This window comes from Macrobrachium rosenbergii, chromosome 12, assembly GCF_040412425.1.
Source record: "Macrobrachium rosenbergii isolate ZJJX-2024 chromosome 12, ASM4041242v1, whole genome shotgun sequence".
In the NCBI taxonomy this organism is placed as follows: domain Eukaryota; kingdom Metazoa; phylum Arthropoda; class Malacostraca; order Decapoda; family Palaemonidae; genus Macrobrachium; species Macrobrachium rosenbergii.
The window spans coordinates 57964175-57988764 of NC_089752.1; the positions used below are offsets into that span (position 1 = coordinate 57964175).

At 36.6% G+C, this 24590-nt stretch overlaps 1 protein-coding gene across 1 annotated transcript in view; it reads left to right on the top strand.

Annotated features, from left to right (window-relative positions):
* Positions 1 to 24590, top strand: part of LOC136843682 (transmembrane protein 151B-like) — a 264510-nt gene that overhangs the window by 178201 nt on the left and 61719 nt on the right. The window contains exon 2 of the mRNA XM_067112244.1: positions 17005 to 17118. The gene's annotated coding sequence lies outside the window, so the exon portion shown is untranslated. The remainder of the gene's footprint in view (positions 1 to 17004; positions 17119 to 24590) is intronic.

Here is a 24590-nt window from a genome sequence, read left to right on the forward strand (position 1 = left end):
TATAAATACCAAAATGCCACGCCAATCATGGAGCGTGAAATTTAAAATGCTCTTCGTGCAGCGTGAAAAGGGGGAAAATCATTTCACGTCCCTGTGTGTGTGTGGAATAGAACAGGGATTTTCCTCTTATTATTATTATTTTATATATATTTTTTTTTGTCTAACACAGTCATCCTATTCGACTGGCTGGTTTTCACAGTGTGTGGTTCCGGGTTGCATCCTGCCTCCTTAGGAGTCCATCACTTTTCCAACTATGTGCGCTGTTTCTAGTGACACACTTTTCTGCATGAGTCCTGGAGCTACTTCGGCATCTAGTTTTTCCAGAGTCCTTTTCAGGGATCTTGGGATCGTGCCTGGTGTTCCTATGGTTATGGGTAAAATTTCCACTGGCATATTCCATATCCTTCTTATTTCGATTTTCAGGTCTTGATACTTATCAATTTTCTCTCTTTCTTTCTCATCTACTCTGGAGTCCCATGGTATTGCGACATCAATGAGTGATACTTTCTTCTTGATTTTGTCAATCAACGTCGCGTCTGCCCTATTGGCACGTATCACCTAATCTGTTCTGATGCCATAGTCACACAGGATCTTTGCCTGATTGTTTTCTATCACTCCCTCAGGTTGGTGTTCGTACCACTTATTGCTGCAAGCTAGCTGGTGTTTCTTGCACAGGCTCCATTGGAGGGCTTTTCCTACTGGATCATGCCTCTTTTTGTACTGGTTCTGTGCAAGCACCAGACGTTCGCTTGCTATGTGGTTTATGGTCTCGTCTTTCCTATTGCACTTCCTGCATGTGGGTGAGATGTTATTTCTATCTATCGTTCTTTGGACATATCTGGTCCTTAGGGCCCGATCTTGTGCCGCTGTTAGCATTCCTTCTGTTTCCTTCCTGAGTTCTCCCCTCTGTAGCCATTGCCATGCTTCATCGCTGGCCAGTTCTTTTGTCTGTCTCATGTACTCTCCGTGCATTGGTTTGTTGTGCCATTCCTCTGTTCTGTTTTTCATTCTCCTGTCTCTGTATATTTCTGGGTCTTCGTTCACTTTTATCAGTACTTCTTTCCATGCACTTCTTAGCCACCCATCTTCACTGGTTTCAGATATTGCCCCAGTGCCCTGATCTCGACGCAGTCGTCCACGCTTAGTAGCCCTCTCCCCCCTTCCTTTCGTATTATGTACAGTCTGTCTGTATTTGCTCTTGCTCTTTGTGTATTGTCATGTGTTTTCTAGTTTTCTGGTCTATGCTGCGGAGTTCAGCCTTCGTCCACTCCACTACTCCTGCGCTGTATCTGATTACTGGTACTGCCCATGTGTTTATGGCTTTCGTCATGTTTCCGGCGTTGAGTTTTGACTTGAGTACCGCCTTAAGTCTCTGCATATATTCTTTCCTGATCGTGTCCTTCATCTCTTGGTGTTTTATATCCTCTCCTTCTATTATTCCCAGGTATTTGTATCCTGTCTCATTTATGTGTTTGGTGCTATTCCCGCCTGGTAGCTTTATCCCTTCAGACCTTGTTACTTTGCTTTGTTGTATGTTGACCAAGATCCATTTTTCTATTCCAGACTCCATCCTCATGTCCCCAGATACAATCCTTATAGTCTGGATTAGGGTATCTATTACCTTGATGCTCTTACCATACAGCTTGATGTCGTTCATGAACATCAGATGGTTAATTCTGTTGCCTCCTTGCTTGAGTTGGTACCCAGCATCCATCTTCTGCAGTACTTTTGTCGTGGGAATCATGACTACTACGAAAAGTAGTGGGGACAGTGAGTAGCCTTGAAAGACCCCTTTCCTGATGTTAACCTCTGCTAGTCTTATTCCAGAGCTTGTAAGTACTGTATTCCAGTTGCGCATTGTATCTTTTAGGAAGCTGATGGTGTTTTATTCTGCCCCATATATTTTCAGGCATTCTATTAGCCACGTGTGCAGCATCATGTCGAAGGCTTTCTTGTAGTCAATCCATGCCATGCTTAGGTTGGTCCCCCTTCTCTCACTATTCTTCATTACCATTTTGTCAATAAGAGCTGGTCTTTGTGCCCATACACTTCCTTCTGCAGCCTTTCTGTTGGTGGGGATGGTGTTTGTGTCCTCTAGGTAGTTGTATAGCCTTTCACTGATGATACCTGTTAGTAACTTCCACATTATTGGTAGGCAAGTGATAGGCCTGTTGTTACTTGCTATATTTCCCTTGTTCTTGTCTTTCTGTACTATTATTATTATTATTATTATTATTATTATTATTATTATTACTATTATTATTATTATTTTTATTATTATTATTATTATTATTATTATTACTATTAAAGAAAACTTTCTCCTCTTCGGAGCTTTTGAGAGAGAAAGAGAGAGAGAGCCCATTTCGCGTAAAATATTTGGTCATCCATCGTCGCATAATAATAATAATAATAATAATAATAATAATAATAATAATAATAATAATGATGATGATGATAAAATAAAATATCCCTAACAGAATCTCATTTCTCGCAGCATCGACAGAGAAAATAAGACCCTCTCCAAAAGAACAACCAAGTTGATGTATAGTCAACAACAGTCAATTGCACCCGAGGAAAGACGCAGTAACATCGACAACCGAGTCAGCTTAGGCTAATTGATGCCTGGTTGGCTAATCCTCGCATCCCAATTGTGTCAGTGCCAGGAATCCGGGATTGGTCCCCCAGAAAACGGTGTGTGTTATTAGGCTCAAAAGCTCTGCCTAAAGTCGAATGTCAAAATGAAAGTTTGAGCGTTTATGAATGAGAGATTGTCAACAAACAAACAAACACACACACACACACACACACACACATATATATATATATATATATATATATATATATATATATATATATATATATATATATATATATATATATATATATATATATATAATCACATATTTATAGATACATACATATGTTACAGTAACACTGTGAAACCAGGGATTTCATGAGATCCCTGAAATTTTCATGGAATTGTGAAATCACCAATTCACTTAGGGGCATTTGATCCCCGAGGGGATAGTACTAAACATGGCGAAACAGTGATTCATCTACACGATTTCGCCGTGTTTTTTACTAGCCCCTTGGGGATCAAATGTGTTTCGCCGTGTTTAGTACTAACCCCTCTGGGATCAAATGCACTTGGGGATATTTGATCCCCGAGGGGCTAGTAGGCGAAACGCATTTGATCCCCGAAGGGCTAGTACTAAACACGGCAAAACACATATGATCCCGAGGGACTACTACTAAACACTGCAAAACATATATGATCCCCAAGGGACCAGTACTAAACACGGTGAAACACATATGATCCCCGAGGGACTAGCACTAAACACGGCGAAACACATTTGATCCCTGAGGGGCTAGTACTAAACACTGCGAAACAGTGTAGATGAATCACTGATTCCCCGTGTTTGATACTAGCCCCTCGGGGAGATACTAGCCCCTCGGGGATCAAATGTTCTTAAATAATAATAATAATAATAATAATAATAATAATAATAATAATAACTGATGTCAATCCATATCACTGAACTTAAACGAAAAATATCAAAACTGCAGAGCTTCTGAAAGCGCCATTTTGTCCACTGAACAGAATTCACGAGCTTACCTAGCCATCTATTCCGGTTACAGAAAAAATGTGAGAAAAGTAGCCACGTTAAAGAAAACTTGAGAGAGAGAGAGAGAGAGAGAGAGAGAGAGAGAGAGAGAGAGAGAGCACCATTCCGCGTAAATGAGCAAGCAAGGCTGCATGTTCTTTTACAGTCAGTGACTAGGCAATTGATTCATTCACCAGCGTACACCAAAGCGAACTGCTCGGCAGAACATATTGATCAGCGCTTCCAATCCACTTGATATGTGTACGGTGCTGGCTTCCTTCTCACTCGTATGGTGTGGAAAGTAGGATCACTCTATTATTTTTGGTCTCTCTCTCTCTCTCTCTCTCTCTCTCTCTCTCTCTCTCCACACAAAAAATATTTTATTCTTTTTTACCTTGTTTTGTGAAGCCTAAAGTCTCCCTTCGTTATACTGAAACTTGGTCATTCCCTCACTTAAGGGTACACTAGCAATGGCTATTTTTATTTTTAATTTTTCCAGATACAGCAGGGATTTTATATTACAATCTTCTAGTACCAAAGTGTATCCATATACGGGTTAAGTATCACTGTTATTGGGTAGACTGTGGTTGCTTAAGAAGCATGTTTGCATTTATGTTATCATACATACCTATCTATCTGTCTATCTATCTATCTATGATGTGTTTGCAAAACAAATAAAGTTCAAAATGATAAGTGAATGAAATAGAGAAAGGAAAGTATTATTTCCAGTAAAATAGATCCGAGTTTAGAACGATAATAACTATTATAAAATTTCAATGTTTATACACCCATCCCAATGAATTAGCTGAAAAAAAGCAAATGTAACCCCAATAAAGGTGAATATATATCCCCTGTAAATTACTGTCAAATTACTGCTGATCATACGGCATTATGAAGGCGTAATTCTAACCTCCATCACACAAGGCTTAAAATATGAGCAGTAGGACCTTGGGGCTATTCTTGGGAAAAGCATCAGCGGGCTATTATTAAAGGGAAATTATTACACAGATGCAGACTTCATATCTGTATTATGCAAGGAGAGAGAGAGAGAGAGAGAGAGAGAGAGAGAGAGAGAGAGAGAGAGCCAAATGCATAAATGGCCTATATTTCCTCCCACCAGCGAGGGTTATAAAAGGATGAAATCTCTGATACTGTTGTAATGTATGTTTCTGGGAGATGGCAGAATAGAACGCGTCTTATTAACGTCTCTTATTCAGCAGGATTAAAAAAAAAGTCCCTCTCTCATCTGCAACACGGAATAAAAATGTCCCCGGGGAATTCTCTGGCTGCTCGTAAAGCGCCTTTATCAGCAAAAGTGATTCTTAAGAAGTTCTCGGCCATTTTTCTTCTTTATCGTTTGGTTTGAGAATAAAAAAAAAAAGATTTAAAAAAAGTATTTTCATTTCGTTCTTTCCCTCTTCCCGTCGCAGTCTTTTTTGCTTCTTCTTTCTCTCATCTCTTACCTTTCCCAGAGATTCGTCTTACCTTGCTCCCCGCCCCCACTTCTTACCTTGCTCACCTCCCCCAAACCCTACAGCCTTTCAATCACCAGACCATCGCCATTCATGTTCTGCCCCTTGAAGCGCCCTTAGCCGAGCCTTCAAAAGCCCTTCATCACACTGTATGTTAGGTCCAAGCACCCTCCACACAGGGCCTTCAGGCGAAGGTTCTTTCTTCTTCGGGTCATTTCCGTAGCTGGCTGAGGGCGCCCAAGTGCCTCCTCATATGTCATTAACCTTTGTTTACGTCCCCTTCGTGATCCTTCGCGATTCTGACGTTGTTCCGCTACAGAATGTTCTCTGTAGCGGTCTTGCGTAACCTCCCCGACGACCTTAATGACCCCCGTTCACGCAGGGGCACGGAGGGCTCCTTCCCAAAGGCACGGAGGGTTCTTAATTCCCTATTTCGGATATCTCTTGTTATCTTCGACAGCGCCATTTCCTGGCGTTTTCACGCCGTTTAAGTGGTCATGAGGGGCGACTGTTTGTTCTGCGTGGCACGAATTTTCATTAAGGGGATCGTGCACTCTCTCTTCTCTCTCCCTCTCTCTCTGTCTCTCACAACGATTAATGTACGAATCATCATGCACTTTATACTCTTGTGAAAGTACTTTCATTTTTATTCTCTCTCTCTCTCTCTCTCTCTCTCTCTCTCTCTCTCTCTCTCTCTCTCTCTCACACACACACACACACACACACACGCAACGGTTGATATAGGAATTACCATGCACTGTGTATTTTCGTGAAAGTACCTTTATTTTTATTCTCTCTCACTCTCTCTCTCTCTCTCTCTCTCTCTCTCTCTTGCAACGACTGATGTTGGAATCATTATGTACTTTATATTCTTGTGAAAGTACCTTTATTTTCTTTATTTTCATAAGGGTTCAGGGGACAAACTGTCATGGATATTTTTGGAGTGAAAAGAAACCTTCCATTTAGTTTATTAGGGGAAATGTTTATTAGACTGTTTCTTTTACCATAGTACTTGATCACTTCGCTAGGCTGAGTGTATGGTTTTGAATGCGGATAAGATGTGTTCATTTGAAATCTGTCGATTTAATTTCAAAACGTGTGACGTATGATTTTCATGATCTAAACTATGCGGATTATTTCGCTGATTAATATAGATAAACACTAAAAATACTATTAAAATACAACTAATTCTATTCACGAAATAGTCATGATAAAGAAAATCGATACAAAATGTATGATTGGCACCTGTTTTCCTTTATAGGGGTTAACTAGTGAAGTTTCTACGCAATGCAGCTAATATATACACATAAGCACACACATATACAAAAGCGCACACACTCACACACACACACACACACACACACACACACACACACATATATATATATATATATATATATATATATATATATATATATATATATACAGTATATATATATATGAATGCATGTGTGTATGTATGTATGCATGTATGTATATATGTGTGTGAAAGTGTGGGCGCAATAAGTCTGAACGCAAATTTTGTATTTAGGTAAAAAAAAAAAACATAAGCAGACAGTAGATATAAAAGGCATGGCATAAGAACGAAAAGGATTTGTTGAAAATAGAACAGAATGATAACCAAATAAAGGAATGAGAACCTATTGAAAATATTTGAAAAATCGAGTTTCATTAAGTAACTAAACTAATTTACAAAATTAAGCAAAGACAAATAAATTTCATGAAACAATAAATAATAAAAAAGTTCTCAAGTTGATTACACCCACACACATCATCATAAAATATTTTATGTTAGTATTTTCTTTATGGGGTTAGACATTATACACCAAGAACCACATGAAATTCTTGTGAATATTATCCCATTAATAACTCATTTACTCCACATAGTTGATATGAAGTGATTAGACCACGGAAACCACATAGCAATAAAGGAAAATATATTACATTCCATATATTTCTACTGTTTGTTTTTTAATACACCGTCTTCGTAGATCAGAAGCCCATAAAGAAATCAGTTATTTATGTTATTTAGTTAATTCAACAAAGGTATGTTTGTTGATCATTCGACAGCTATATAACAGAAATAATATTTAATCCTTCTAGTTCAACTATATTCTGTCTAAATAATACCCAAATTACCGTTGACACTAATTACCAAAAGCAATATCCGTTTAAAGTTAAATGCTCCCCACCCAATTACATCGTCATTACAATATCATGAGAAATTCATTGCGAATCCCTCGCAATAGTGCTTCTGAATTCTTAGCAATAGTCCTTGTGAATTCATAGCCATAGTGCTTGTGAATTCCTAGCAATAGTGCTTGTGAATTCCAAGTAACAGAGTTTGTGAATTCCTAACAATAGTGCTTGTGAATTCCTAGTACCAGTTTTTGCTAATTCCAAGCAATAGAATTTTTTAATTCCAAGCAACAGCGCTTGGGAATTCCTAGCAATAGTGCTTGTGAGCTCATAACAATAGTGCATGTGAATTCCTAGCAATAGTGCTTATGAATTCCTAGCTAGAGCGTTTGTGAATTCCAAGTAATGGTGCTTGTGAATTCCTAGCCCAATTGCCTGTGAATTCCTAACAATATTGCTTGTGAATTCATAGCAATAGTGCTGGTGAATTCCGAGCAATAGTGCTTGTGAATTCCTAGCAACATTGCTTGTCAATTCCTAGCAACAGTTCTTGCGAATTCCTAGCAACATTGCTTGTGAATTCCTAGCAACAGTTCTTGCGAACTCCTACCGATAGAATTTGTGGATTCCAAGCAATAGTGTTTGTGAATTCCTACTTGCTAAGAATTCACAAGCGCTATTGCGGGGAATTCACAAATACTACTGCTAGGAATTTGCAAGATTCGCAAGACTGAATGTGAATTCCTAGCAACAGTGTTTCCGAATCTAACAATAGTGCTTGTGTATTCCTAGGAATAGTTCTTGCAAATTCCTAGTAATAGTATTTGTGAATTCCTACTATTGTTAAGAATTCACAAGGGGTATTGCAAGGAATTCAAAAATACTATTGTTAGGAATTTGCAAGATTCACAAGATTGCCTGTGAATTACTAGCAATAGCGTTTGTGAATTCCTAACATTAAAAGCTTGTGAATACCTAACAATAGTATTTGTGGATTCCTAGCAATAGCACTTTTAAATTCCTAACAATAGTACTTGTCATTCATAGCAATAGTGCTTGTGAATTCCAAACAAGAGTGCTTGTGAATTTTTAGCAATAGTGCCTGCAGATTCCTAGCAATACTGTTTGTGAATTCCTATTAATAGTGCTTGTAAATTCCTAGGAAAAGTACTTGTGAATTCATAGCAATAGTGCTTGTGAATTCGTAGCAACAGTGCTTGGTAATTCCAAGCAACGGTGCTTGAGAATTCCTAGCAATAGTTTTTGTGAATTCCTGGCAATAGTGCATGTGAATTCCTAGCAACAGTGCTTGTGCATTCCTACCCAAGTCCTTGTGAATTCCTAACAATAGTGCTTGAGAATTCCTAGCAATAGTGCTTGTGAATTCCAAGCAATGGTGCTTGTGAATCATTAGCAATAGTCCTTGAGAATTCCAAGCAATAATGCTTGTGAATTCCTAGCAATAGTGCTTGTGAATCCCTAGCAACAGTGCTTGTGCATTCTTACCCAAGTCCTTGTGAATTCCTTACAATAGTACTTGTGAATTCCAAGCAATAATGCTTGTGAATTCCAAGCAATAGTGCCTGTGAATTTCTAGCAATGGTGCTTGTGAATTCCAAGCAATGGTGCTTGTGAATCCTTAACAATAGTCCTTGAGAATTCCAAGCAATAATGCTTGTGAATTCCTAGCAATAGTGCTTGTGAATCCCAGCACTAGCGCTTGAGCACTCCGAAAGAATAGTGCTTGTGAATTCCTATCAATAGTTCTTGTGAATTCCTAGAGATAGTGATTGAGAATTCCTAGCAATAATGCTTGTGAATCCATCGCAACAGTGCTTGAGCATTCCAAGCAATAGCGCTTGTGAATTCCAAGCAATAGTTCTTGCGGATTCCTAGCAATAGTTCTTGTGAATCCTTAGCAATAATTCTTGTGAATTCCTAACAATAATGCTAGTGAGTTCCTAGCAATAGAGCTTGTGAATTCCTAGCAATAGTGTAGAAATAGTGCTTGCGAATCCCTAGCAATAGTACTTGAGAATTCCAAGCAATATTGCTTGTGAATTACTAGCAATAGTTCTTGTGAATTCCAAGCAATAGTGCTTGAGAATCCATAGCAATAGTGCTTGAGCGTTCCAAGCAATAGTGCTTTTGAATTTCTAGCGATAGTTATTGTGAATTCCTAGCAATAGGGCATGAGAATCCCTAGTAATAATGGTTGAGAATTCCTAGCAATAGTGCGTGAACATTCCAGGCAACAGTGCTTGTGAATTCCTAGCCATAGTCCTTGTGAATCCTAGCAATAGTGCTTGTGAATTCATAGCAATAGTGCATCTGAATTCTTAGCAATAGTGCCATTGTGGTTTGCATTAATTTCGCGTGTTATTTTGTTTTATGTAAAGTTGAACATTTTCACTGTTAATGCAACATTGTCTTATACCATTTATGAATGTTACTTCGACCCTATCAATTTGTCTTATTGGCATAATGCTTTTCATCACCCATATTTATTTATATACCTTCTTTTTCTGTCTTGCTTGTTTACCAGTGTTTAACCCTAGTTGTTGTTTACTATCGTTTATTTACGTTTCGCTTCTTTCTGCTCCATTTTTCAGTAACTTTCCCATTTTCCTTTAATTTTTTATTTTCATCAAAGTCGTTTTTACTTTCTACCATTTTTCTTTTCATGTAACTGGTACTTTTCAGCACTTTCATATTTATCCAGTTTTCATCTGTTTTCTCTTTTCTGTTTTTCTGGTTTTTCATTTCACTCTTTTCTTTCTTCAGTTACCACCACCACCTTTCATTTATGACAACAAAGACCTTCGTCTTTCTAAAGTTATCTCTTGTTTCCTTCTTTTCATATAATTCATCTTATTTTTCTTTGCCAGTAGACATTTCATCTGTCTATTACAATATTCTAATTATTATTGCTTTTTATTCACATATTTCTTGATTTCACCTTCAACCTTATCTTCGTCTCTATCTCACACCTTCAGTTTTAAGGCAAGATTTTACGATATTTCCTTCCCTTAATTCTAATCTATCTATCTATCTATCTATCAACCATTTACCACTAATTTCCTCTCCTTTCCTGCTCCCTCCCGTGCAACCGAGGCTGTCCTTATTTCCTTCACACCTCTCCCCTCCTCCATTTCCCCCCCTTTTTCCCTTGGGCGCTCCTCTAGGCTCCATATTTGATGCTCGCTTCCCCCTGTCTGATCCGCCTTAAATCTCGATTGACAAATGAGATCTTTGAAACCCGCAGCTCTGTGTAATTCCGCCACACACACAAAAAAAAAAACGCTCGTTAGAGATCTGGAAATTGACGTCTTTTGGCGTCTCTGGCGTCTACGGCATTCGAGATCTCTCGCTGGCTCGAATTCGTTTCCCAATTTTTTTTTTTATTTTTTTTTATGTTTTAAGCTTTATTTTTTCTTAATTTTAATCCCCTTGCTTGTTCTTTTTATCACTGATACACTTATTACAGTTTTTTTTACGTTCAACTTATATGCTCTTGTATTATTCTTGTAACAGTGTGACTGGTTTGTGAGACTTCATAATACTGACACTTTACTATTGTTCATTTAATTTTTTTTGTATTCAAGACTGTTGTTTTTGTTGTTGTGAGATACGGAACTGAAATGAACATACATACATACACACACGCCCGCACGAACACACACACACACACGTATTATACATATACATATATATATATACTATATATATATATATATATATATATATATATATATATATATATATATATGTGTGTGTGTGTGTGTGTGTGTATAGTACATATACTGACACACATGCATAAAACACTCAACATAACCTCGTAGTCATTATGATAGTTTCATCCTGATTTTAAAATTAATATAGCTGAGAGAGAGAGAGAGAGAGAGAGAGAGAGAGAGAGAGAGAGAGAGAGAGAGAGAGAGAGAGAGAGAGAGAGAGCACTGTAATAACAACACACATTATTTTCAACCCTTAAAAGCTCATATACTCGTATATAAGTCTAGGTCCCGTATTACTCTTCTGTCCTCCTCCGTCGACTATCTCAACATTAAAGGCCAAATAAATAAAGGAAAATATATCTCTGTAAATTGTTACAACATAATATATTTACTTAACATGCACTCGTCACAACTCCATATTTGAAGAGAGAATCTAAAATGATTTCATTCCCGTTTGATATAAACAAACAAAGCAAATCAAGTTTTATAAATAAAAGGTCCGGAGTAAAGAGAAGAGAATACTGAAGTGTCCTGATATTACCTATGATAACAATAACGGTGTCCTGAGAGAGATTAGGATTATAATAATGGTGTCCTGATAGAGATTAGGATTATAATAATGGTGTCCTCAGAGAGATTATGATTATAATAATGGTGTCCTGATAGAGATTAGGATTATAATGATGGTGTCCTGATAGAGATTATGATAATAATAATGGTGTCCTGAAAGAGATTACGATGATAATAATGGTGTCCTGATAGAGATTATGATAATAATAACGGTGTCCTGATAGAGATTACGATAATAATAATGGTGTCCTGACAGAGATTACGATAATAATAACGGTGTTCTCATAGAGATTAGGATAATGATATGGTGTCCTGATAGACATTACAATAATAATAACGGTGTCCTGACAGAGATTATGATAATAATAATGGTGTTCTGATAGAGATTACGATAATAATAATAATGGTGTCCTGATAGAGATTACGATAATAATAATGGTGTTCTGATAGAGATTTGGACAATAATAATGGTGTCCTGATAGAGATTAGGATAATGATAATGGCGTCCTGATAGAGATGAGGATAATGATAATGGTGTCCTGATAGAGATTAGGATAATGATAATGGTGTCCTAATAGAGATTATTATAATAATAATGGTGTCCTGATAGACATTACGATAATAATAATGGTGCTCTGATAGAGATTAGGATAATGATAATGATGTCCTGATAGAGATTAGGATAATGATAATGGTGTCCTAATAGAGATTACTATAATAATAATGGTGTCCTGATAGACATTACGATAATAATAATGGCGCTCTGATAGAGATTAGGATAATGATAATGGTGTCCTGATAGAGATTACGATAATGATAATGGTGTCCTGATAGAGATTACGATAATAATAATGGTGGCCTGATAGAGATTACGATAATAATAATGGTGTCCTGATAGACATTACAATAATAATAACGGTGTCCTGACAGAGATTATAATAATAATGGTGTCCTGATAGAGATTACGATAATAATAATGGTGTCCTAATAGAGATTACGATAATAATAATGGTGTCCTGATAGAGATTTGGTCAATAATAATGGTGTCCTGATAGAGATTAGGATAATGATAATGGTGTCCTGTTAGAGATTAGGATAATGACAATGGTGTCCTGATAGAGATTACTATAATAATAATGGTGTCCTGATAGACATTACGATAATAATAATGGTGCTCTGATAGAGATTAGGATAATGATAATGGTGTCCTGATAGAGATTACGATGATGATAATGGTGTCCTGATAGAGATTACGATAATAATAATGGTGTCCTGATAGAGATTACGATAATGATAATAGTGTCCTGATAGAGACTAAGATAATGATAATGATGTCCTAATATAGATTACGATAATAATAATTGTGTCCTGATAGAGATTACTGTATTAATAATGGTGTCCTGATAGAGATTACTATATTAATAATGGTGGTCTGATAGACATTACGATAATAATAGTGGTGTTCTGATAGAGATTAGGATAATGATAAAGGTGTCCTGATAGAGATTACGATAATAATAATGGTGTCCCGATAAAGATTAGGATAATGATAATGGTGTCTTGATAGAGATTAGGATAATGATAATGGTGTCCTGATAGAGATTACGATAATGATAATGGTGTCCTGATAGAGATTACGATAATGATAATGGTGTCCTGACAGAGATTAGGATAATGATAATGGTGTCCTGACAGAGATTACGATAATGACAATGGTGTCCTGATAGAGATTACAATAATGATAATAGTGTCCTGATAGAGATTAAGATAATGATAATGGTGTCCTGATATAGATTACGATAATAATAATGGTGTCCTGATAGAGATTAGGGCAATAATAATGGTGTCCTGATAGAGATTTGGACAATAATAATGGTGTTCTGGTAGAGACTTGGATAATAATAATGTTGTCCTGATACAGACTATGATAATGATAATGGTATCATGGCAGAGACTTGGATATTACTGATAGTGTCCTGATGGAGATTTGGATAATAATAATAATATTGTGCTAATGGAGACCATGATAATAATCTATAGTGTCCTGATAGAGACCTGGATAATACTGATAGTGTTCTGATAGAGATATCGATAATAATAATGGTGTCCTCATAGAGATTATGATAATAATAATAATAATTGTGTCCTGATAGAGATTATAATAATAATAATGGTATCCTGATAGAGACTATGATAATATTAATGTTGTCCCGATAGAGACTTTGATGATAATAATAGTGACCTCATAGAAACCATGATAATAATAATGGTGCCCTGATAGAAACTCCCATAATAATAATAATGATATCCTGACTGAAACTTTGATAATAATAATGATATCCTGATAGAAACTTGGATAATAATAATAAAATCCTAATAGAAACTTGGATAATAATAATATTCTGATAGAAACTTGGATAATAATTATGATATCCAGATGGAAACTTGGATAATAATAATATTCTGATAGAAACTTGGATAATAATAATGATGTCCTGATAGAAACTTGGATAATAATAGTAATAATATCCTGATAGAAACTTGTATAATAATAATGCTATCCTGATAGAAACTTGGATGATATTAAATGATGTCCTGATAGAAACTTTGATAATAATAATGTTATCCTGATAGAAACTTGGATAATAATAAGAAAATCCTAATAGAAACTTGGATAATAATAATAATGACATCCTGATAGAAACTAGAATTATAATAATGATATCTTGAGAGAAACTTGGATATTGATAATGATATCCTGATAGAAACTTGGATAATAATAATGATATCCTGATAGAAACTTGGATGATAATAATAATAATATCCTGATAAAAACCTGGATGATAATAATAATAGTATCCTGATAGAAACTTGGATAATGATATCCTGATAGTAACTAGAATTATAATAATGATATCCTGATAGAAACTTAGATAGTGATAATGATATCCAGTTAGAAAATTGTATAATATTGATATCCTGATAGAAACTTTGATCATTATAATAATATCCTGATAGAAACTTGGATAATGATAATGATATCCTGATAGAAACTTGGATAATAATAATGATATCCTGATAAAAACTTGGATAATGATAATGATATCCTGATAGAAACTTGGATAATGATAATGATATCCTGATAGAAACTTGGATAATGATAATGATATCCTGGTAGAAACTTGGATAATGACAATGATATCCTGATAGAAACTTGGATAATGATAATGATATCCTGATAGAAACTTGGATAATGATATCCTGATAGAAACTTGGATAATAATAATGATATCCTGACAGAAACTTGGATAATGATAACGATATCCTGATAGAAACTTGGATAATAATAATAATATCCTGATAGAAACTTGGATAATAATTATGATATCCTGATGGATACTTGGATAATAATAATAATCTGATAGAAACTTGGATAATAATAATGATGTCCTGATAGAAACTTGGATAATAATAATAATAATAATATCCTGATAGAAACTTGTATAATAATAACGATATCCTGATAGAAACTTGGATGATATTAATGATGTCCTGATAGAAACTTTGATAATAATAACGGGATAATAATAACATCCTGACAGAAACTTGGATAATAATAATGATATCCTGATAGCAACTAGGATTATAATAATGATATCCTGATAGAAACTTGTATAATAATAATGATATCCTGATAGAAACTTAGATAATATTAATGATGCTCTGACAGAAACTTTGATAATAATAATAATATTCTGATAGAAACTGGGATAATAATAATGTTAATACCTAAAATTGTAGCCTCACCACCATGACAAACCACTGGTATTCAAAACGATTTATTGGCAAAAATATGTTTTTTCTCTTTAGGTAGAAGTATTATTATATCATAAACCCCAGCATCAATTCTTGAGCTGTAAAGAGAGAGAGAGAGAGAGAGAGAGAGAGGGGGGAGGAGGATTTTATCAAAAGATACCAATTACTCTTTTCGTTGTAAACATCTCAACTAGCTCCAAACATTGTTACCCGAAAACAGAGGGCTTAACATCTTTACCCTTTAATCAAAGAAATTCTATTTCCTCGGATATTTTTATCTCAATGAAATGAAAAGGCTTCAAAACGCAATGATATTTTTTCTTTATTTTTTTGGGTTTAGTCTGTTCTGGGAAATTGTATATTACTGAATCTTCATTAAAGTGAAAAAACCAGTGGAACGAGCGACTTAATACTCTTTTCCATCCCAGGCCCGAAGAGTAAGTAAGGAATAAAAGGGATTACCTAATAAGAAACGAGAGGAAATGAAAGGGAATGCCCTAAAGGAAGGTGGAAACCGCCCTATCGAAAATAACCGCACAAGCAAAGGACACCGTACCACTAATCCCAAAGGCTATATTTAACATTACAAAAGCTGCCTTGAACTTGACCTTCGTAAATCATTCATCAGCTGGGAACAATAGCCTTTGAATGGCAGAGCGCAAAGTCGACTCTGTGTAAGTTAAAAAAAAAGAAAAAAAAACACGCTACTCTCTTTGTAGTGAGGGCGAGTTATTAAACGACTGAATTTATTTGTGTATTTTTCAAACGTCCTGCTGTTTTGAAGGAGCCTATTGAAAATATCAGTGTTAACTTTGATAACAATTAATCATTGAACTACTACTACTAATACTACTACTACTACTACTATTATTATTATTATTATTATTATTATTATTATTATTATTATTATTATTATTATTATTACTTCTAGCAATACAGGAGCGACAACGAAAAGTGACGGAAAGAATAAACGCAACAAATGATAAAAATACTATTTTCTTACTGTGAGTGAAGTACCCACAGCTCAGACTTCTTTGTTGCTTCTGCTATAGCAACTAAATAATGTTAAATTGCTATTAAGGAGTATATCATTTAATTATAACATTATTCATTGTCGGTCCTTCCCATTAAAGGAAATTATTACAATTAGTTAGCAAAGTAAAACGGAAGATTTAGAATACCAGGCTTGCTGAAAGAAAACCTTAAGTATTTTATTATTTTACATCCTAATAACCGTCTACTTCATCCTACAAATGTAATTTCTCCAGGGATGAAATTACTCGTATCAATTTAGCATTACCTGAATACGCACCTGAATGACGTTTGTTCATACTCAAATATCTCGTGAATGAAAGTCACTTTCCGAATGAAATAGTCACTTTTCATAGAATACAGTACGTATTCTATGAAAGACGTTCATTTACTCGCCAAATTGGCTATTCAGAAAAACTCCGGATTCTATCCCCAAATACTTGTGTGTGTTTACTATGTCCTACAAAAAAGTTTGGAGCTAACAATGTTCTACAAAAAGCTTTGGAGTTAACAGCCCTACAAAAATCTTTTGCGTTAGGAATGTCCCACAAAAAGCTTTGGAGTTAAGAATGTCCTTTGAAGTTTTATGTTTTTTTTTATCTTCGGTAATGATCAATATTCTCTTTTTTTCAGGTACTGACGTCGATGATACAACCGGATCCGGAAGTCATTCGTAGCCGTATAAGGATAACTCAGGAGATCCAGATTTTAGTGAACCGACTCCTTGACAGCCACTCCCGGGACAAGGCAAGTAAATCGAGTAAGGTCGGTTTTCATTTCCGCATGATCACTGCACAAATATATGTCCAGTCGCGTAAAAGCTTTTTTTAAAATGTATGACTTGAGTTTTGGGATTTCATGGGCATCGAAGCCACGTGTTACAGTCCAATTAGATCAGGAGAGCTAGAAAACCATCACGTTCTATAAAAGGTAGAATAATTACAATATCCACTTTAACGAGGAGAGATTTCAAATGTCCCCATCTTCTCCACTTATTTCCCAGTGTCTGAAACTGTTTATGTCATTATTTTTCTAGTCTTTTTCAACTGCAGGAATAGACACACAATAGCTCTATTTTAAAACTCGAACACTTGCTACCAATTAACTTAGAATAGGGACCTAAAGCGTTCCGACCCTATGCATCTTGTGGTAAAGGCGTTTTCTTACACTTACTGAGAGTTCTGAAGCAAATTCTTTCTGTCACTTCACTTTAAGTTTTAATTAGACAAGAAATTATATTATTACGAATGAAAATATAAAGGTGAATTTAAATAAATCGGTCTATCAACAACGCAGTTTTCAGTGGGACCAACTTCATAGTTTAGAGAAGAATAAACACTCTTGAAAAAAAAAAACTAAAATAATTTTCTTCTGAATCGGCTGAGATGGCCTAACAGGCAACTTCTCGAAGACATTAACATATTCCAGAACCGTTATCGAGTAACATGTCTCCATCAGCAAATCTCTGCAACATTTTTTAAACCGAACGAGGACCTTAGGACGTCCATGCATGCGCCCTCAAGTGACACAACCTCGAACGGAAACCCTTGGAAGGCCACAATCCCGATTTCCTCCGCGTCTACGCTAATGGCCTCTTCAGTCAGGACTACAGTAAGCTGAGTCTACGCATGACACACGCGGGGCAAATGCTAAGACCCCATGTTGATGATTCAAAATCCTTCGTGGTAAGTCTTATTGATGAACAAAATTAGGTAATATTGTTTCCTGTGATATCAGTTAATGATGTTGTTCGGACTTTCGCTGAACTTTTTTTTATGAATAATCTGATGGCATGATTATCTTCTCAAATAAAAGAATGAAGTTGATGAAAGGGGATAAATGATAGTGTGTCTTGTTCCCGCTATGACGTCCCGACGTCGTAATGTCTCTGCTGAAGACATTCCCTCATATCCCGGATAGCTGCTATAGACAACAGAGACGCATCCCACATCACCAGCTCTGATACACCAAAGGATTTAATGAATTACGTTATTCAAAAACGGGCTTTCGTTGGGCGACTTAACTTTTGAGAAAAGACGTTGATTATACTAGGTTACTTTTCTCTTGAGTTTCATAATTCTTCACAGTTATCGTTGCGCATTAACAATACCCGACAGGGGTACCTGCAACAGAAACTTGTAACCACTTTTACTTGCATGCAGAGAAAATTATCTTTCTTGAGCGCCGAAATTAATTTGAAAAAATACTGACTTTCTTTTTACAGTCTCCCTTAAAATTCAGTGTCATACTGCGCAATAACGTTAATTATCTACAGAGAGAGATCTAAAATCACTCTTAGTCAGACGCACCTATGTTTATTGTTTGTTTTTTCGAGGCAAAAAGGGCCGATATACTTCTGATTAACATGAATCTAAAGCTCGTGTGTGTGAGAGAGAGAGAGAGAGAGAGAGAGAGAGAGAGAGAGAGAGAGAGAGAGAGAAATGTACAAAAGAATACAGTGAAAATCGAATTTGATTCATATTCTGAGACTTTTTTAATTTTCCTTCGAAATCTTGTTGTAACAAAGACACCGCCTAACTATTTTCGAAAATATGTTCGCCACGAAGGAACACGAAAAACAAGGCCAGATTTCTCCCAGGACTTCGTGAACGAAGAATTTTCATATATCTTTTTACCGCTTTTATTTTTTTTTATTTTTAAAGTTTTCTTTTTCTTAATTATCAATAATCAAAGGAAAGAGACGGACGATAACAAGGGTAAAAGAAACTATTTAATAATAATAATAATAATAATAATAATAATAATAATAATAATAATAATAATAATATTAGTATTATTATTATTATTATTATTATTATTATTATTATTATTATTTATTAGTTATTTATTTTTTTTGGTCTATCACAGTCATCCTATTCCACTGGGTGGTTTTTATAGTGTGGGGTTCCGGGTTGCATCCTGCCTCCTTAGGAGTCCATCACTTTTCTCACTATGTGCGCTGTTCCTAGTAGCACACTCTTCTGCATGAGTCCTGGAGCTACTTTGGCATCCAGTTTTTCCAGATTCCTTTTCAGGGGCCTTGGGATCGTACCTAGTGTTCTCCACTCTGTAGCTATGTTTCATTGCTGGCCAGTTCTTTAGTCTGTCTTATGTACTGTCCGTGCATTGGTTTGTTGTGCCATTCCTCTGTTCTATTTTTCATTCTCCTGTCTCTGTATATTTCTGGGTCTTCGTCTACTTTTATCAGTCCTTCTTCCCATGAACTCTGTAGCCACTCGTCTTCACTGGTTTTCAGATATTGCCCCAGGGCCATGTCCTGAAATCATACAATCGCATTTGTCAATACAAAGGCGATCACGGTTGTATGGTCCCAAACAAAGGATTGTCGTGGTATCCAAAAATCGTACGACACCCCCAAAATCCCCCAACTCCCATCGCATTGCCTCACTGATTAAACATAGGCGGTCAAAATATGAAAAAAAGGGGGTCAACCCCCAACAAATTGCTAGAAATTGTTTTTGCTTGTTTTTGGTTTTCCTGATATCTGTAGATTAACATACAAAAAGTCTACCAAGATTGGACTACCGGAAAGTGGGTAAAATTAGGTCAGTTCAAAGATGGGCGCCAAAATTTGAAAAATTCATTGAATATGTTTCCTTGTCGATAACTCGGTCATTTTCACCCAAAACAAATAAAGTAGAATGTTTTCCTATGTTTTGAGTTTGTTCTTTCAATTGGAATTGGTTTTATTTGGGTGTGGTCATGCCGTGGGGGTGCATTGGGGTACCCTACCTACCAAAATGGAATTTTGTCGGTTTCATAGGGAAGTATTTGTCCTCAAATCTAGTCCAAACTGGCAAAACAATGCCTTTTCATTTGTTTTGTTCCTCTGTGTCTCTACAACTATACATCAAAAGTTTACCAAAATTGGAGGGCTTGAAAGCGGGCAAAATTGAGCCTATTCCAAGATGGCAGCTGTGTTTGAAATGACCCTCGGACTTAGTTTTCATTCCTTGACTTGCACAAAACATGCCTGTTTTTTTAAGTATTCATTTATCTTAACTCAGATTCACTTAGACATATAGTTTTGCCCATGTCTTATTCCTGTCCCTGTTCCTGTACCACTGTACACAGCCCCTCCGTGCCCTAAGCCCAGCCCCCGACTCAAACACCCCATTTTCAGTACAGGAATCGCATCCCTAGTCTACATTTGACTGTTATTCTCAGTTTCATATTCTTACCATATTCACTGTTAAGGGAAGGAGAAGGAACTCACTCAGGTAATATATAACCTTAAAATTTTTGTATACTTAGCTACGTGATTTTGTGAGTCAATCCTCTAGTAATGCTGTGATTACAGAATCGATACCTGAATCTGAACATTTTGTTCTTGATGGAGGATCTCTCCTGCATCGCTTATCATGGAAAAGTGGGATCAGCTACGGCAAAATTGCTGAAGAATATGTCAATTTCACTTTTTCCAGGTATGGAATGGCTACCGTAGTTTTTGATGGATACAGTGGTGAGCCCAGTATCAAGGACAATGAACACCAGAGGCGACAACGTAAATCACACCAAGTGGTGCGTTTGACTCAACACTGTTTTTCAGGGAGAATGGAGGACTTTTTGTCTAATGGTTGCAATAAACAACAGATGATCAACCTGATCTGCGACAAACTGAAAGACAGGGATGTGAAGTTATCCATGCACATGGAGATGCAGATGTTGACATTGTCAAAGCTGCAGTGGCATCTGCAAAACACAGAGACACAACTTTAGTTGGAGAAGACACGGACCTTCTAATTCTACTTTTTATACTATACAGAAAGGGGAAAGCAAAAAGCTCTATTTTCGATCGGACAAACTGAAATCTAAGTATGTTTACGATATCTGTTCTCTGAAAGAACTCCTAGGATGTGAAGTTTCCAGGCAGTTGCTTTTTGTACATGCGTTTACAGGTTGTGACAGCACATCAAAATTTTGGTATTGGTAAAGAAGGCTCTATTTTCAAAAATTGATCAAACGTGACTCTGTCATTAAGTCATGTGCGGCAGTCTTCACCACAGCAGATCAGGAATTGTCCACGATTGTTGATTCTGGATGCAAAACTTTTGTTTCTTTGTATGGAGAAAAGTTAGGACACCTGGCAAACCTACGAAACACCTTGCTTGCGAAAAAAAAAGTATCATCTGCAAAGTCATTTGTAAAACCCGAGAAGCTGCCGCCAACAGTATCTGCTGCCAAGTACCACTCACTACGCACATTTTATCAGATCATTGTGTGGATGGGAAAAGACGGAATGATGGACCCAAAGAACTGGGGTTGGAAACAGGAAGATAGCTTTTGTTGCCAGTTATGACAGACCAGAAGCCAGCTCCTGAAAGGCTACTTAAGTGATTCATTGTAACTGTACATCTGGCTGTTGTAATACACGTTGTAGTTGCAGGAAATACGGTCTTCCATGTACATCCGCATGTGGACCTTGCCAAGCCGAATCTTGTTTCAACCCAAATAATGAATGTACAGGGGACCCTGACGCAGATGCTGATGACAACCGTGCAGACAGTGCTGTATTTTAAACCACAATGTTGTGAGCAGAACACTGGCATAAAGGCATTTAAAATTGGTTGATGTTAGTATTAACTTTCTGTTTAAGTTGTGTTTCCGCTATGCAATTATGTCATAATACCGGACCATCTCATAAATTAACTGATGAAGCAGAAGACTAAACTCAGTTAGTCTAAGGGTGAGGAGGTTGAGGATTGTTCAGGCTGTTGGCATCACTCATGTATTCTTTCAGAGGTCATTATGCCAATTTACCTTGGCGTTTTAGTCTCTTGAGGAGGGGAGGGGGTTAATGGAGAGACTAACCAAGTTAAGTTTTGTGTGGCATCAGCTGATTTTGAGATGGTCCCTAACGTCATGTGTTTTATCTTTTTTTGTGTCACATGGAAATCATAATCCATAACTTATCAGAGTCTATGGGATGTCATATTTTAGTTCATCAAGTCAATATTAACCAAATGTTACAAGGTTTGACACCATGTATGACAAGTAGTGTATATTGCATGGCTTATAACTGTGACGTATGATCATGAGAGGTGAGGGTGAGGCCTTTCAAATTTCTGGTACCCATGGTATTTTTTCATTCAGATTAATTATGAGGGGGTCAATATTTGGGTTTACTGCAATTTTTACTGTCCCGAACTACAAATCAACATTTTACGTCATTATGACGTAATATTACGTCACAGGCTTGTCCTAATGATGTAATCATTATCTCATTTGAATCTTAGCTATCATATTTATATGTGTTTTTGTAATACATTTATGGGGTCTAAAACCAGCCATTTAGAAGTTTGCTGTACATTAATTGTTCATCGGCAGCCATCTTGGATATTATGTAATTTTACCACTTTCCGGTTGACCAAATTTGGTAGACTTTTGGGATGTACTAAAGTAGCCCCATACAAACCAAAAATAACCAAAAAATGTTTTCTAGCAATTTTTTGGGGGTCAAATCCTATTTTGACTTGACTAAAGGCTGTGTCAGTATCATAGACAATTTCTTTTATTACAGTGATATTGAATTAAAATGTCTTTATGCTTTACTATTTATTAGAAAAGGATACTGCATATCTGTAGTATATTTTGTATACTTGATATTTGCTGTCCTGATATCTCATGAAAATGTAAACAAACAGTTAGGAAATACGCAAGCAACTTAACAGGAATATAGAGCGTGCACCCCCAATAGCCTATTCTCAGAGTTTAATGCGTCCTAATTTAATAAAAGAGCATGAGAATGTGATCACCGACCGATAGACAGCCTACGAAGAATTTCACGCTTGTATCACCTTGTAGCCTACCTGTGAGCTTCAGTGGCTGTACTGATTTCAACTTTCTTGGGCAATATAACACTAACACATTAAGATTTCTAGATGTATACTAATTAAAAACGTAATTCTGTATTGGAAAGGAAACTCTAAACACGTCAACGAAGCTTAGTTTGAAGAAAAAGAATTTCAACACAGGTGCCTGACTGGTTCTTTTTGTTACGATGAGCTCGAATTCATCCGTCGTCGGCAGACAAAGACTTCTTAAAAGTATTCTTTTCAAGACCTTTGTTATGCTGTTATTCAGGTCTTTTTACCACAAATTGTTTCATATTTTTGATAGACATTGTAGATAAGTCACTTTTCCAAATGTATTTTAATGCAGAGTTGAAATTTATATTCTTTCAATTCTATTCTGCCTTCGCAAGGGGGTACCCATGCGACGCCTCTTTCACTATAGTACCAAAATTACATTGTTAAATGTGAATGCCTGCGTATGTTCGTGTGGTTTCTGGATACGACAGGACCATGACGGTCGCATACAATGCCATCGTATGATTTCTGGATACGAGTGCCGCCAGTGCTCTGCTCTGCTTAGTAGCTCTCTCCCTCCTTCCTTTGCGTTATGTACAGTCTGTCTGTATTTGCTCTATGCTGCGGTGCTGCGGAGTTTAACCTTCGTCCACTCCACTACTATTGCGCTGTATCTGACTGCTGGCACTGCCCATGTGTTTGTTATGGCTTTCGTCATGTTTCCGGCATTGAGTTTTGACATGAGTATCACCCTAAGTCTCTGCATGTTCTTTCCTGATCGTGTCCTTCATCTCTTGGTGTTGTATATCCTCTCTCTCTATTATCCCCAGGTATTTATATCCTGTCTCATCTATGTGTTTGATGCTATACCCGTCCGGTAGCTTTATCCCTTCAGTCCTTGTCACTTTGCCTTTTTGTATATTGACTGAGGTGTGTTTTTCTATTCCAAACTCCATCCTGATGCCCCCAGATACAATCCTTATAGTGTGGATTAGGGTATCTATTTCCTTGATGTCATCCATGAACATCATATGGTTAATCCTTTCTTGAGTTAATCCCTCTCCTGATGTTAACCTCTGCCAGGCTTATCCTGGAGCTTGTAAGTACTGTATTCCAGTTGTGCATTGTATTTGTTTAGGAAGCTGATGGTGTTTTCCTCTGCCCCCTTATATTTTCAGGCATTCTATTAGCCACGTATGCAGTATCATGTCGAAGGCTTTCTTGTAGTCAATCCGTGCCATGCTTAGGTTGGCTCTCCTCTTACTATTCGTCATTACCATTTTGTCTATCAGGAGCTGGTCTTTTGCGCCCCTACACTTCCTTCTGTAGCCTTTCTTTTGTATAGCCTTTCACTGATGATACCTGTTAGTAACTTTCACTAGACACTTG